Below are 13,012 nucleotides of genomic sequence, written 5' to 3' on the forward strand. Positions count from 1 at the left end.
CCGAGTTGCTCATTTACTTTTGTTACTTTGTATGTATGATTTTAGTTACTTTATGTTCTTCGTTGTGTATGTCTGTTTTCCATGTCTGGTCTTTGTCCCTGGATTACATTCTTTTGATTACCGCTATAACCTTGGTTCCCTTGATTACCCTTTTATAACGTGCAAATTTCAAAGACTGGTTATGTGGTCGATGACGGTTTCTTTACTCTTGGTGTAACCGCTGTATGACAACCAAAGACTGGTTATGTGGTCGATAACTGTTTCTTTACTCTTGGTGTAACCGCTGTATGACAACCAATGACTGGTTGTGTGGTCGATAACTGTTTCTTTACTACAGATAAATGTGAATTTGGTGTTTTTTTTTATTACATTCATGTAACTTCTTTCTGATATTCCTAATCAAGGGTAATTTAGCCACAAGCATGTTTTTAAAAAAAAGTTTCAAGAAATGTTGAATTCGTTTCAACTCTTAACATTGGGGTTATTTTTCCAAGAATATGCACTTTGATGAAAAAATGAATTTATCGTAATATTTCACATCAGAAAATTACGTAGTTTCATTACAATGATATTAATATTTCATTTACATTAAAAACATCTCTTGGGAATTCCTTTCTAGTTCTGTACATGTATAATGCATCGTTCTAAAATGAAATTACAATTCAGTAATACTAAGCAGAAAAAAACTTATCACTGGATGCGGCGTTTGCGTTCAATACAACTAGTATTGATAATATATATAAGATGGAAACAAACGATGAATCTAAATTTGGTGTCTACTTTACAAGGGTTAGCAGATTTTCATCTACGGTAAGAACACATTTGCTATACCTTTAAGATTCATTTTGAACTTGTCTTGATTACGAATCGGAAATGTTAAGAGTTGAAACGAATTCAACATTTCTTGAGTTCGGTTATTTTATTGTTACCCTTATTTCAAATACTGTCTATAAGTACGCAATTAAATTGTGTTTTGTTGTGAAAGAGGGCAGTCCGTGTAAGGAAAAATAAACTCAAAAGTCATTCTTGAGAAAAGAGTATTTTTGTTTTATTCAAATCAATCTAAAATATTATTATTTTTTAGTTTTCCTTTCCTCGTTTGTCTGTCCCGGACTTGACTTTTTATGAGCAACTCGGCGGGTGTTTCTAGAAAAGCAGAGGACGCTTACCCTACCGGTGCACCTGGTCCATGCTCCCAGTGTGCTAGCTCTTGTTGGTTCATGCATGTCTTAAAAAAGTGCTAAAAAGTGAAAATTTAATATTATAGGAGAATCAAACAAATATTTTAATAAACAAACAATCTCTTTCAACTTGGCCCGCCCCGTGCAGGTCCGGGTGTTAAAAGAATAGGCCTGCAGCAGCGCTAAGCTTGTCGTAAAAGGCGACTAAATAGTGCTCAGAACCCTAGCCGGGGGGCTAGGGCGCTCTGCCCACAGAGCAACTGGGATGTGTGCCCCAGGTGGTAGAATGGGGTACCCCTGGCGTGTTACATGCTGGGGTTGTCAGGCTATAATACGGAAAACCTGACCGCAAACCATAGTGGTGCACCGTGTTGGAAAAGATGCCACGTTCCTCCAACGTTAAAAAACCCTACTGTGGTATTCTCCCGGAGTAGGAACCATAGGGCTCCGCCACAGGAGGCTAAATTGCCCGACCCTACCCATCTCTCCCTATTTCCAGTGGCAATCAAAATTTGTCGATACCATTATCCTTGTGTCCCATCCCTTTTTCATTTCATCATCATTTCATGTTCATTTTATCATCAATTTCATGTTCATTGTCTGAATATAGCTGAAATATTGCTGCTCGGACGTTAAACCCCAACAAACAAACAATCAACTTGGTCCTTTTAATGGACACGCTCAAATTTTAACTAAATAACATGACATTTTTTTACAAATGAATATATTATTTATTCAGTCTGCTATGGAATTAAAATTACAGAACAGAATATGTAAGTCATAAAACATACCAAACGTTGCCTATGGCGGCAAGACAAAAAGCATAATAGAATCAATATGTTTCGGTCTACAACTTACATATTTCTGAGTTAAAATAGTTATGTCTGTATTTGTATTTTGAAAGAAAACATACAATCATCTCTCACAAAAAAAAAAAAAAAAAACAAAAACAAAAAACAACTAAATCAGGAGCGATTACTCTTTCAAAGTGCCAATTCAATTGATAGATTTAATCTCAAGAGTACATTTGAAAGACTAAGATGAACCATGTTATCAGTAACTTTTATGAATTTGAATTAGTAATCGAAATGAATTGGTGAGTTTTTGACATGCAAAAATCACTTAAATTCTGATTGTTTTTAAGTAGGGCTCCAGCTAAGGATCATGGAACATGTGATTCATGGGTAAAAAGCCTACATATTTTTATTTTTGATATTTTGTTTGAAATATCATTGTAAACAGAAATTAACATGTGGTTTTTCATATAACCCGTGCTCTTAGGAGATAAAAAATATATAGAATGCACTGTCGATTTCAAACTTAAGGGAGATAACTCTGTAAATGCACTCAAATACAATAGAATCTACTGGATTTTCAATGTGGATTATCTCCTAAGAGCAGGCAGATTTGAATGAATAATTACACACTATATAGTAAAGACCCATAAAACAACCTAATTACAAAAATAAAAATATGTAGCCTTTTTTGGGGGTGTATCACATTTTTCAGATTTTGCATGATTCTTACAAAGACAGCTACCTAACCATGTTGTGTGTTTGTATTTAGATTTTGTTTTATAAATATCGGCGAAAAATATCGAAGCGTCAGCATTGGTTTTTTTTATAAATTGATGTAAGAGAAATAGCAACTTCTTTCGCTATTTCATATATATTGATTTAAATTTAAACTTTAAATTGACACTTAGTAATTTAAACAAAAATGATATATGTACACATAAACACATGTTATTTTAAAGAAACCTATATATCGTATTGTAGATTTTATTGGTAGGTGTAAATTTTTGTCATTATGAGGCAAAAAGTATACATGTACGAATTTTTTTTTGTTTCTAATTCGAACCAATAATTATGGTGCAATTAGATATAAGACAAGGTTTATAGTGGAGTGGATAACCTCCGGATTTCACCAAAATATTTCAAATAATGATACAAGCACCACATTTTGCACAGTTATACCTTATTACATGATTGTTGAAATAAAACCGTGAGCCACCTTTAAAAAATGGCGGTCAAAGCCAGTCTTCAATTTCCTCAGTTAAGATCTTTAAGTCAAGTTCATTATTTAAATGATTTCCGGTATTGTAATGGTAGATATGTATTATGTTCTTTCAAATAGTGAAAGCGATGAATCACAAATTCTGTGCAACAATGAAGAAACAGACTGTCGAATGTTCTTGCATGCGAAGGATGCAACTGTTAATGGTAGCGATAGCATTATGATAGTCTTTTCTGATGTTATCAGTGTATGTTCAGTTAGATCTTGAGCAACTTTGGATTGCATTCGAATAGTGAGATTTTCAATGGATTCCTTATCACTACATCGGTAGAACTCTTTGACGGAAGGCAAGAGCCTTATCTTTTTTCCACGTTCTTAAAGGCTGTGATACAGTTTCTGCCTTTGTTGGGAAAGGGAAAAAAACCTGGAATGTCTTTGATGTGTTCAGACGATTGAGTCTCTAATAGACAAAATTGGTTCAGATTGTGTCAGAAGTATTGCACCATTCGTCGTAATTATGTATGACCTCCACAAACGACGCTTGATCTTTTTGCACGAAAGCAAAAGCCATATAATGCAAGCCCATCATTCAAATCTGCATTGACAGAGCATGTAAAAAGAGCTGTATTGCAAGTACCTCATACTTTGGGTCGGTCCTTGAATCGGATGATAGAATTACCGCCTCTAGATAGATGGATTTGACAAAGACAAAACGATGTGTGGACTATATTGGATTTCGTTGCCTCTAATAGCGGCATCATGCAAAGAACTTTCGAAGTGCAGTTGCAGGAAACTATGCTCCGAAAATTGTAAGAGCTACAAATCCAGTTTGCAAAGCACAGCATTATGCAGTTGTAATTACGATGACACGTGAAAAGTTGTTGTAGTAAAAAATAAAACTTTTCTCCCGAATATGCGCATGCGCATTACAAAACAATTAAAAGCATTCTAATATAAAGAATAAACGTTTTACTGTGATGTATAACATTTTGCTGCATTGTCATAACCATATGAGGTGAAATTACCACCTTTTTAAAATATTGGGAAAAATAGAAAATCCGAAATTTTCCGTTTTTCATATATTGTTCTGCATTTCAGAATGACAAAACGTCCTATGTTACCTAAATTTGCATTCTACACACACGCATATATAAAGATGGTTCAAAATCTGTTTGAACTGAGGTGTGTAAAATATAGCGAACACACAGCGATTTTTATTTACTCACCCTGTAATAGGTTAACTAACCTTCATTTTATTTGACAAATATGGAGCATGCGCGAAAGGAAAAACCTTTCGCAGATAAACTCAGATGTTCTTAATATCTTAGGACCATTTCAATTCAAAAAGTTATTTAAATGAAGATATTATCTGAAATAAGCTTTACATAAAGACCATTCTTGCTTGAATGGAAGTTTGGTTTTGACTGACATGTTCAAAAGTGGCGGCCATCTTGAAAAATGGCGGTGAAATCGAAGAGGCTCATGATTTCATTTGAAAAACATGTGTGCAAAATTTGGTTCATGTATCAAAATTTGAAATATTATGTCAGATTCCCGCCCCACTATGATATTTACGGAATATTCAGTCATCCATCTGTAGATATATACGCTAATGGTTAGGGTAATTTATCGACGCTTATCCTTTGGTGGCGTTGTCCGTGCAACAACGAACTGATGCAGGATAAGATATAATTGACAAGTCGTCATTCTGATGCTTTTAATAGCTCTGTACTACATGTATATACACATATTTCATGAACACTTAATTATGCACCATAGAAAATAACCAGACTTTATGGCTTATCTTATCAAACTTGACTAAAGCTAATTGGAACCAAACTTGGAATGAATGATCCTTGTGGTATCCAGCATAGAACTGACGAGGGCAGTTTTGTCCCGTCGAGCAACATGGCCGTTGTTACCAAAAAGAGAACATAGGAGTCAGAGTGTAATTTGTTGCATTTTTTTTTTTTTTTTTGCCATTTTTAATGTTATTTCTTTCCAAAACCTGCTGCTCAGACACTACTTCACCAATTGGAACTAAATTTCCTTGAATGTTCCTTGGGGTATCCGTCATAGAAATGATGTGTTTTTTAGCCGTCAAAAACATGGCTGCCCTTACCAAACATACAGTATAAGATGGTTTTCAGAGATTGGTTTTTCACATCAATCTTCTTATCTCCAAAATCGTTAGGTTCTGTCAATTTTTTATATGGGATAAATGTGTTCAGTAAAATGAGACTATCTGCGTTAAAATTTTCATTTTAATCTGTTAAGCCATGTTGGAGTTATTTTACTATTTTTAATTTTATTTTTTTTTCAAAAATCTTCTCCTCTGACAGACACTACCAGACCGATGGGAACCCTATTTGGTATGAATATTCTTTAGGGTATTTTTCATAGAACTGATGCAGGGATTTTTATCCGTGAAAAAAAAACATGGCTGCTGTTACTAAAAATAGAGCAAAGAGGTTAGTCAGGATGTTTCTCCAAAACGAATAGGTTTAGCCAAATGTTTTGCAATTGCGTAATGAACCTTAATAAGGCTTACAAACGTCTCAAATGGATCAAAGTTTTCAGATGACTCAATGTAAGAGTTATTGCCCTAGACTTTTTTTTACAGTTTTCAGAAAACTATGATAGATATAATGAAATTTTCAATTGCTGAAATGATCCTTATGATAAGGCCTACAACAGATTGTGGAGACCAAAGTTTTCAGACGATTCCAAAAATATTATGTTTTTAGCAGTTTCCAGCCAATATCCTGAAGACTATTATAGATAGAATGGAACTTTCAATTGATTAAATGATCCTTATAATAAGTCCAACCAAAGCATTCTTTGAGTCAAAATTGTCTGACAACTCCTTGAAAGAGAACAAATTAACCAAGTAAGCGATTCAGGTTCCTTGGAGCCTCATGTTTAACTATTGTTCGAATCCAAGTTACCTTGAATTCTCTTTCACAAACAATGGACTTCGATGATTAATGTATAATGATGATGAGTAAATATATAGAAGACGGTTCGCAAAACCCAAAGTTAGAGCATCAAAACAACACAGAATGGCAAACTTTAACAAATATTTTACGGTAATATTCAACACAAAATACGGAAATCTTGATATCTAACCAATAAGTTAACTACACCGTTGAAAAGGTTCATTGGAAAGGGATATAGTTATGATATTATGTCAAATCGTTAAGAATAACATTTGTTTTGATTGTATTAACATTGATTCGCTGATAGCGTCTTTACATAGAAATAAGTCAGTATTGACAGGCAGGTTTTTTGCATGACATTGGTTGTATCCTTATTGTATAATATGACTTATGATATACTGTGATTCTCAACCACCACATGGAACGAACTGGGTTTGATTTTTCATACATAGGGCACATAACTTTTTGTAGGTTTAAACTGGTCTGGAACTGGTATGTCAGTTAACTGCTAGTAGTCCTTAGTTTGTACATTTGTGTAATTTATGTAATTAATATGCTATTCTTTATTTCCGTTGTGACAAGGGATTCAGACCTTTTTGAACTTAATTTTAGGCTCTTTGATTGTGTAATATATTTTACCACTGTAGCTAGATTTTAAAGGGGGAGGGTCGTAATCACGCCAAAGTAATTTAACCCCGCCGCATTTTTGCGCCTGTCCCAAATCAAGAATTTCTTACCTCTCTAAGTCTTGTTTTGTTTTCACCTTTAGTTTATTTTTATGTTACTTGACTATATAGGGGTAACTCTTTAATGTTTTGGGGGCCAGCTACAGGCGGCCCTGTGAATTAAGGGTTTCTTTTATTTCTACCTTGTGATCAAAATATTATGTAACCAATCATTCAAGCATAAAGTTTGGCATCTATATTAATTGATTGTGATTTCACCTTTCATGTCGCTTTTGTCATAAAAATACCCACTTAGATGGGATACTCTCGATATACAAATGAAAATACAATAATTGAAAACAATATAACTGATACATGTACATTTAATATTGAACAAACAAACAAACGGAAAGAAAGACGCAGAAGGTCATTTGTGATTCGGAAATCATGTGACCAGAAATATGTTTGAAGTGATTAATTTGATCTTTTGGCTACATAATCCTATTCCAGAATCATTATTGTAAGGGGTACAGGGCGATCCACCTAGTTACGACATGGTATGTCATGACGTGGGAATTGTTATATGAAATTTTCAAACGTATGTGCTGAGGGGACGTTGTCCCTGACGGCAGGAAAGTTCACGTTGCGAATCGAAAAATCGCGTTTTTCAATTCGTATTGTCAACTTTCTTTCCATCTGTGGTAACATCCCTTCAGCACTGGCGTATGGAAGTTCGTATCACAATTTATAATTTATGCCAGAGCTTGTTGTAAATACGCAGACTTCTTACAAATAGGTTTCTGGGACAGGTTTATGTTGCTACAAGATTGAAGTCATCACTACAGAAGTTTCATGGTCGTCATCATAAACTCGTGGATCCATCTGCACCATGAGAAGCGATTTGTTCAAAGTGTCATAGTTTTCTTTCTCTTTAGTTTTCCTTTTCTCTTTCGTCTACTCCGGAATAGACTTTTTATGAACAGCTCTACGGACGTTTCTTGAAAAGCAAAGGACGATAACCCTACTTGTACATCTTGTCTATGCTCCCAATTTTCATTGATCATGACAGTATTTATATACAACCATGAAAACTGATTTGTTCAATTTGTCATAGTCTTCCTTTCCTCATTCATCTTCCCAGGACTTGTTTTTTTATGAGCAACACAGTGGGTGTTTCAAGAATATCAGAGGACGCTTACCCTACCGGCGCACCTGATCCAAACCGTCTTTTATGTTTTTCTTTTCTTCATTTTTTGTTTTCAGAATGAAATGAAAGAAAATGTTTCATACGAGACATCCTTACAGGAAAAGATTTATAGCATAGCCTCAGAATCTAACGTTCATGGTGTTTCCCGCGTAGTCTCAGACAGACTGAAATACTTGCGACTTTTGTGGGTTTGTGCATTTCTCGGACTTTTTTGTTTTTGGAATTTACCAAGTGACCAGCATATTTTTAACTTTTCTACAGTATCCGACGAAGACTAATTTTGAAGATCAGCTATAACCCGCTTCCGTTTCCAGCAATTATTATTTCCAATATGAATATTATGAAAAAATTTAGATGCAGTCAATAGTTAATTAATTCATTCATTATATATTCTACATTATTACGTAACCCTTGTCATTTCTCCATACGAATCCGTTTTTTTTTAATTTTTATTTTCGGAGAATTGGTACATTCATCCCAAATAAAGCAAATCAAGAACAACACTTCTTGCGATGTGTCACTTAGAAGTACACACTTTATTTCAAAAGGGCAAACACTGATGACAAAGACTAGACTGGTCATTTGGTTTGTAACCGTTCCTGATAATGTATCAAAGTGTGAATATTGTTTGTATTAAACATGCATTAAGGAGAGAGACCTAGGGTGAGGGACACAACTCTTATAAATCATCGGAACATTTGTATGCAGCATTTTACATCCATCTTATGTAAGCATCTAATTAACTTAGATTGGTTTTATCCTGCTTCAAACAAAAGCTTGAGAAGCTTTGTTGAAATTAAATATGATTAAATATGATACAAACATATCACTGATTTCAAGAGTTATGTCCCTTACCCTAGGTCTACCTACTTAATCACTCCGAACCGCCACTTATGTTTAAAATGTGTTACAATGTGCCGAACGACTTAATTTAATTCACAAAAGATTCATTATGAGTTTCATAAGCTCCTATCATTTGCATATAGATAAAATTCACTTCATTCTAAGGTAAATGTGCCCCTCTTAAATAATACGAACACTTATCAGTTTCGGTTCGGGACATATATTCATGTAACTCATGAATCCGTTTTATTTGAGGGTACCGGTAACTTCAACTCTCATAAATAGATGATTTACCATTTCATTTTAGGGTAACTTCTGTGTTAGTGAATATTATAAAAATATGACAAAAAATGACACAACTATTTCATCTAACACGATCTCTTCTAATGAACTATCAACAAAGTACACGGAGTCAGGTGTTACTAGTTTTGATACAAATTCTGCTACTTCACCTAACCCATCAATAATCTCAACTAGCGAATTAGCAAGTAACACGATGTCAGGTGTTACTAGTTTTGGTACAAATTCTGCTACTTCACCTTACCCATCAATAATTTCAATTAGCGAATTAGCAAGTAACACGATGTCAGGTGTTACTGGTTTTGGTACAAATTCTGCTACTTCACCTTACTCATCAATAATCTCAATTAGCGAATTAGCAAGTAACACGGTGTCAGGTGTTACTGGCTTTGATACAAATTCTGCTACATCACCTAACCTATCAACCATCTCAGCCAATGGATTGGCAAATAACACAGAGTCAGATGTATCAAGCTTAATGAAAGCTTTGGAACTTCGTCAAATCCACCATCCGTCTCAACAGAAGATAGTACAACTTATTCATTGGGCACTTCAGACATGGAGAACCAACAGGATAGCAATGAGGTTCATGGTCGGAATAATAATGGTTTCTATGGCAATGGTGTAATGGATGATGATTACTTAATCAAGGAAATATTTACTGATGAATATTAAAAACTAAGCAGGTAAAAAATAAAGAATAATTACATTTACTCTACGTATAATTAAAATACGCTCATCTCATTTCATAATCGGCTTTACACGTGATGTTTCATGAGTCGATGAAACACATCTTCAAACTATTGAGATAGGCCAGACCACACTTCAGAGGACTATTTCGATAGATCATTGTGTATTGTGTTTACCCAATTTCATATCTCCATGACGCATTCAGATTTGTTTTAGGACGGCTCGATCTAATAACATTTCATATTTTCCTTAAATGGATTTATCAAACTATTGGATGCTGATATTTAGTCAAAGACTGTGTAAGCTTTTGTGTGGATTATTTGTACAAACGCCGCTAGGCTTTAAAACTACCAAAACAATATTGCTTTAGGGTAAACATCATCTTATTTCAAGGGTTTACATTTTTGTAATTTAAGAAGAAAGGATAAAAGGTTTTACTTTTTTAAAATGAGAATATTATATTCCCGGACCCCCAATAAATATTGAAAAGTCCCTGAAACAACATGCTTCTAAGAGCCACGAAAACAATGAAATGACCCATATTTTAGATTGAACCACCTCTACAGTCGTGTGTAAACATTTCAATTTCTGTGATAAATCAAATTACGTAAGGGACCAGTCATTTCATATACATCGACTCTCTTCATCTAAGAAAAAACAAATTCGTACTTTTGTTGAAGCAATTGGTTTTTGTAAACGATAAACCCTGTCGGAATGTGTATTTTTAGAGAAAACAGGACTAGACTAGGCCATCGTATAGAAGATATGCTGCTTGAGTGTAGCTTTGCTGGCACAAAGTGTGATCCATAAGTATTAACCTACACTACAGTGCTCTTGATAAGACAAAACACGAAAAGATTAAATTTCAAAAGTAAAAATGACCATAAGTGTAATTCAGATCTCTTGGGGCTAAAAAAACATATAATTAAGCACCGTGCATAATGTGCGAATGAACATTTTTATCTAGACATAAAATTTGAGACAGGGACTAATTGATGACCATAAATCTACTCTATGTTTTATGGGTCACACCGATACTGATATCGGGTAAGTGACAGTAAATCATTTGTGAAAGTTATTCCCTACCATACCAAAACGAATTGTTTCATTCAAATACCCCATAGACTATGCCAAATTATTGCATAAGTTATGAAATATTTCAATCATGAATATCTGCGTTGCATTTATGTTTTCTCGCGGTTATATGGCGTATGGAAGACGAAGACTGAACAAAAATATAATTTGAAAAATCAAGTAAAGCTTAAAGAATCTCGTTTTGTCAATTAATCAAACGTTCGAATTAAAACTAGTTTTAAAATGTGTCAGTTTTTATTTATTTTTTCAGAATAAGAAAGTCTATACTAAATTTTGACTACGGAAACTGCTACATAATCCAATCTCCGAGATATATCACCTCTAATAGTGGACCGCTTGGTGGTATATATAAGTTTAAATCTTCTTAAGTCGATATTTATATATACGGAAAACGTAATCTTCCATAGTCTACAATATCAGTGGCATAATTCATATGGAGAACGATTATCATAAAAATAATTTGAGCATCCTGATTACACTGCATGAAATCATGTAATACATTAAGTACTATTTTCTGTAAAAATCAGGCGTATGTTTGTGAATCTTGATGAAAAAGTACACACAGAGTATTATTCAAAGTGTTACTTCAAATACAGATTTCATTTTTTAAGTGCCAGTGATTCGAGTTATGATTTTTCATGTTTCCCCAGTCATTTTATTGTAACTTTGAGCTCTCTTTTCTGCATCCTCTGACACTCTAGAGGAACGAACTGTCAATTAGTCTTCAATGAACAATTAATTTTGTGCCCACATTATTAAATCTGTGTGTTCTTTTCTAAGCATGATTCAGTTACCATAGATTTATACGTGTGTATTCGTCTGTAGAAATGATTCATAAAACTATTGTTAAAATCAATTCTACAAAATATTAATTCAGACATGCATGCACCTTAACGATAATTTCATCACTAAAATAAATATTGTTGATTTCCAAATCACATTCAATCACTGAATGTATCTTTTGAAAAAAAAAAAATATAGTAAAATCAACATTTCCGATATTAAATTCGTACTCATTACACCGATACGTTGATAATTTATTTCACCATAAGCATAATCATTTTTTTTTGTTAAGATACATTTGTTAGTTTATATCGTTAAAAACGAATCATTTCTCACAATGAATAAACTTCATTACTGTATCACAACACATAAAAACTGATCAACGAAACGCCCCATTCTACGAATAATTTCTATTCCTCAAGTATGACTCTTACAATAAATCTAGAGAACCATGAAGCGTTTGAAAAGATGACCGAAAGTTTTGGTTTGCGTCACGTGATCCATGAACTCGGCAGTTGTCCATTACCTTTTGAGAAAGGAATGACTATATCTGGTGGATTCGAGACATCACTCGCACTTAAAATGGTACAATATTGTATTGTCAATAGCATTATCATTAAACTTTAACATGACGTCCAATACACTCCAAACGATATGTTACTCGATATACTACCCATCGTGACCACAGATATTCTTTTTGTCATTTTAAAATAGAATAATTCATGTTGATTACCGAAAATAAACACATGTAATGAGTACAACACAATACCCCATGAACTTTTGTTTCAAATATTGACTATAGTTAGATAATTGTTGAGTTATATTCGACTATCATGTGCACAAAGTTCAAGAGTAACACCTCATTATCGACATTAGAACCGAATACAAAAGATGATCATTATCGAAAAAATAATTGAATACAGGAACTACTCATGAAACAAAATCCAGCACCGAGATGATCTACCATGTGCAATTCAAGGAATGAAGGCTACGTGTACATTGGTAAATTTTCTTTATATGATGTTGGTGTTAAATAACGTGAACTTAACGTGAAAATCATAATGGGAATTTCTTGTGAAGAAAACTTGCTGAATACATGGTTTTTTTTTATTTCGTACATGTAATAGTGCAAATTTCCTGCAAGTAATCGTTGATATGAAATGCGGATCAGTTCACACTGTGTTTGCAATGTATCGCTAATCAAAAGCTACAAAACTAAAGATTTTTTTCCCATTAAATTGATGCATGTGTGATTTCGGATTTGTTCAAATACTTAGAGTATTCTTGTAGTGT

The 13,012-nt window shown here is 33.8% G+C and overlaps 1 long non-coding RNA gene across 1 annotated transcript; it reads left to right on the top strand.

Moving 5' to 3' along the window:
* The first annotated feature begins 661 nt into the window (after window positions 1-661).
* Window positions 662-8,511, top strand: LOC148602726 (uncharacterized). The gene is made up of 2 exons (XR_015916777.1): window positions 662-810; window positions 8,065-8,511. It is a non-coding gene; the product is annotated as an uncharacterized LOC148602726 (long non-coding RNA).
* The last annotated feature ends 4,501 nt before the right edge of the window (window positions 8,512-13,012 follow it).

This window comes from Perna viridis, chromosome 11 (genome assembly GCF_037379345.1).
Source record: "Perna viridis isolate PV_CMFRI_1.1 ecotype Kerala chromosome 11, ASM3737934v1, whole genome shotgun sequence".
Taxonomy (NCBI): Eukaryota; Metazoa; Mollusca; class Bivalvia; order Mytilida; family Mytilidae; genus Perna; species Perna viridis.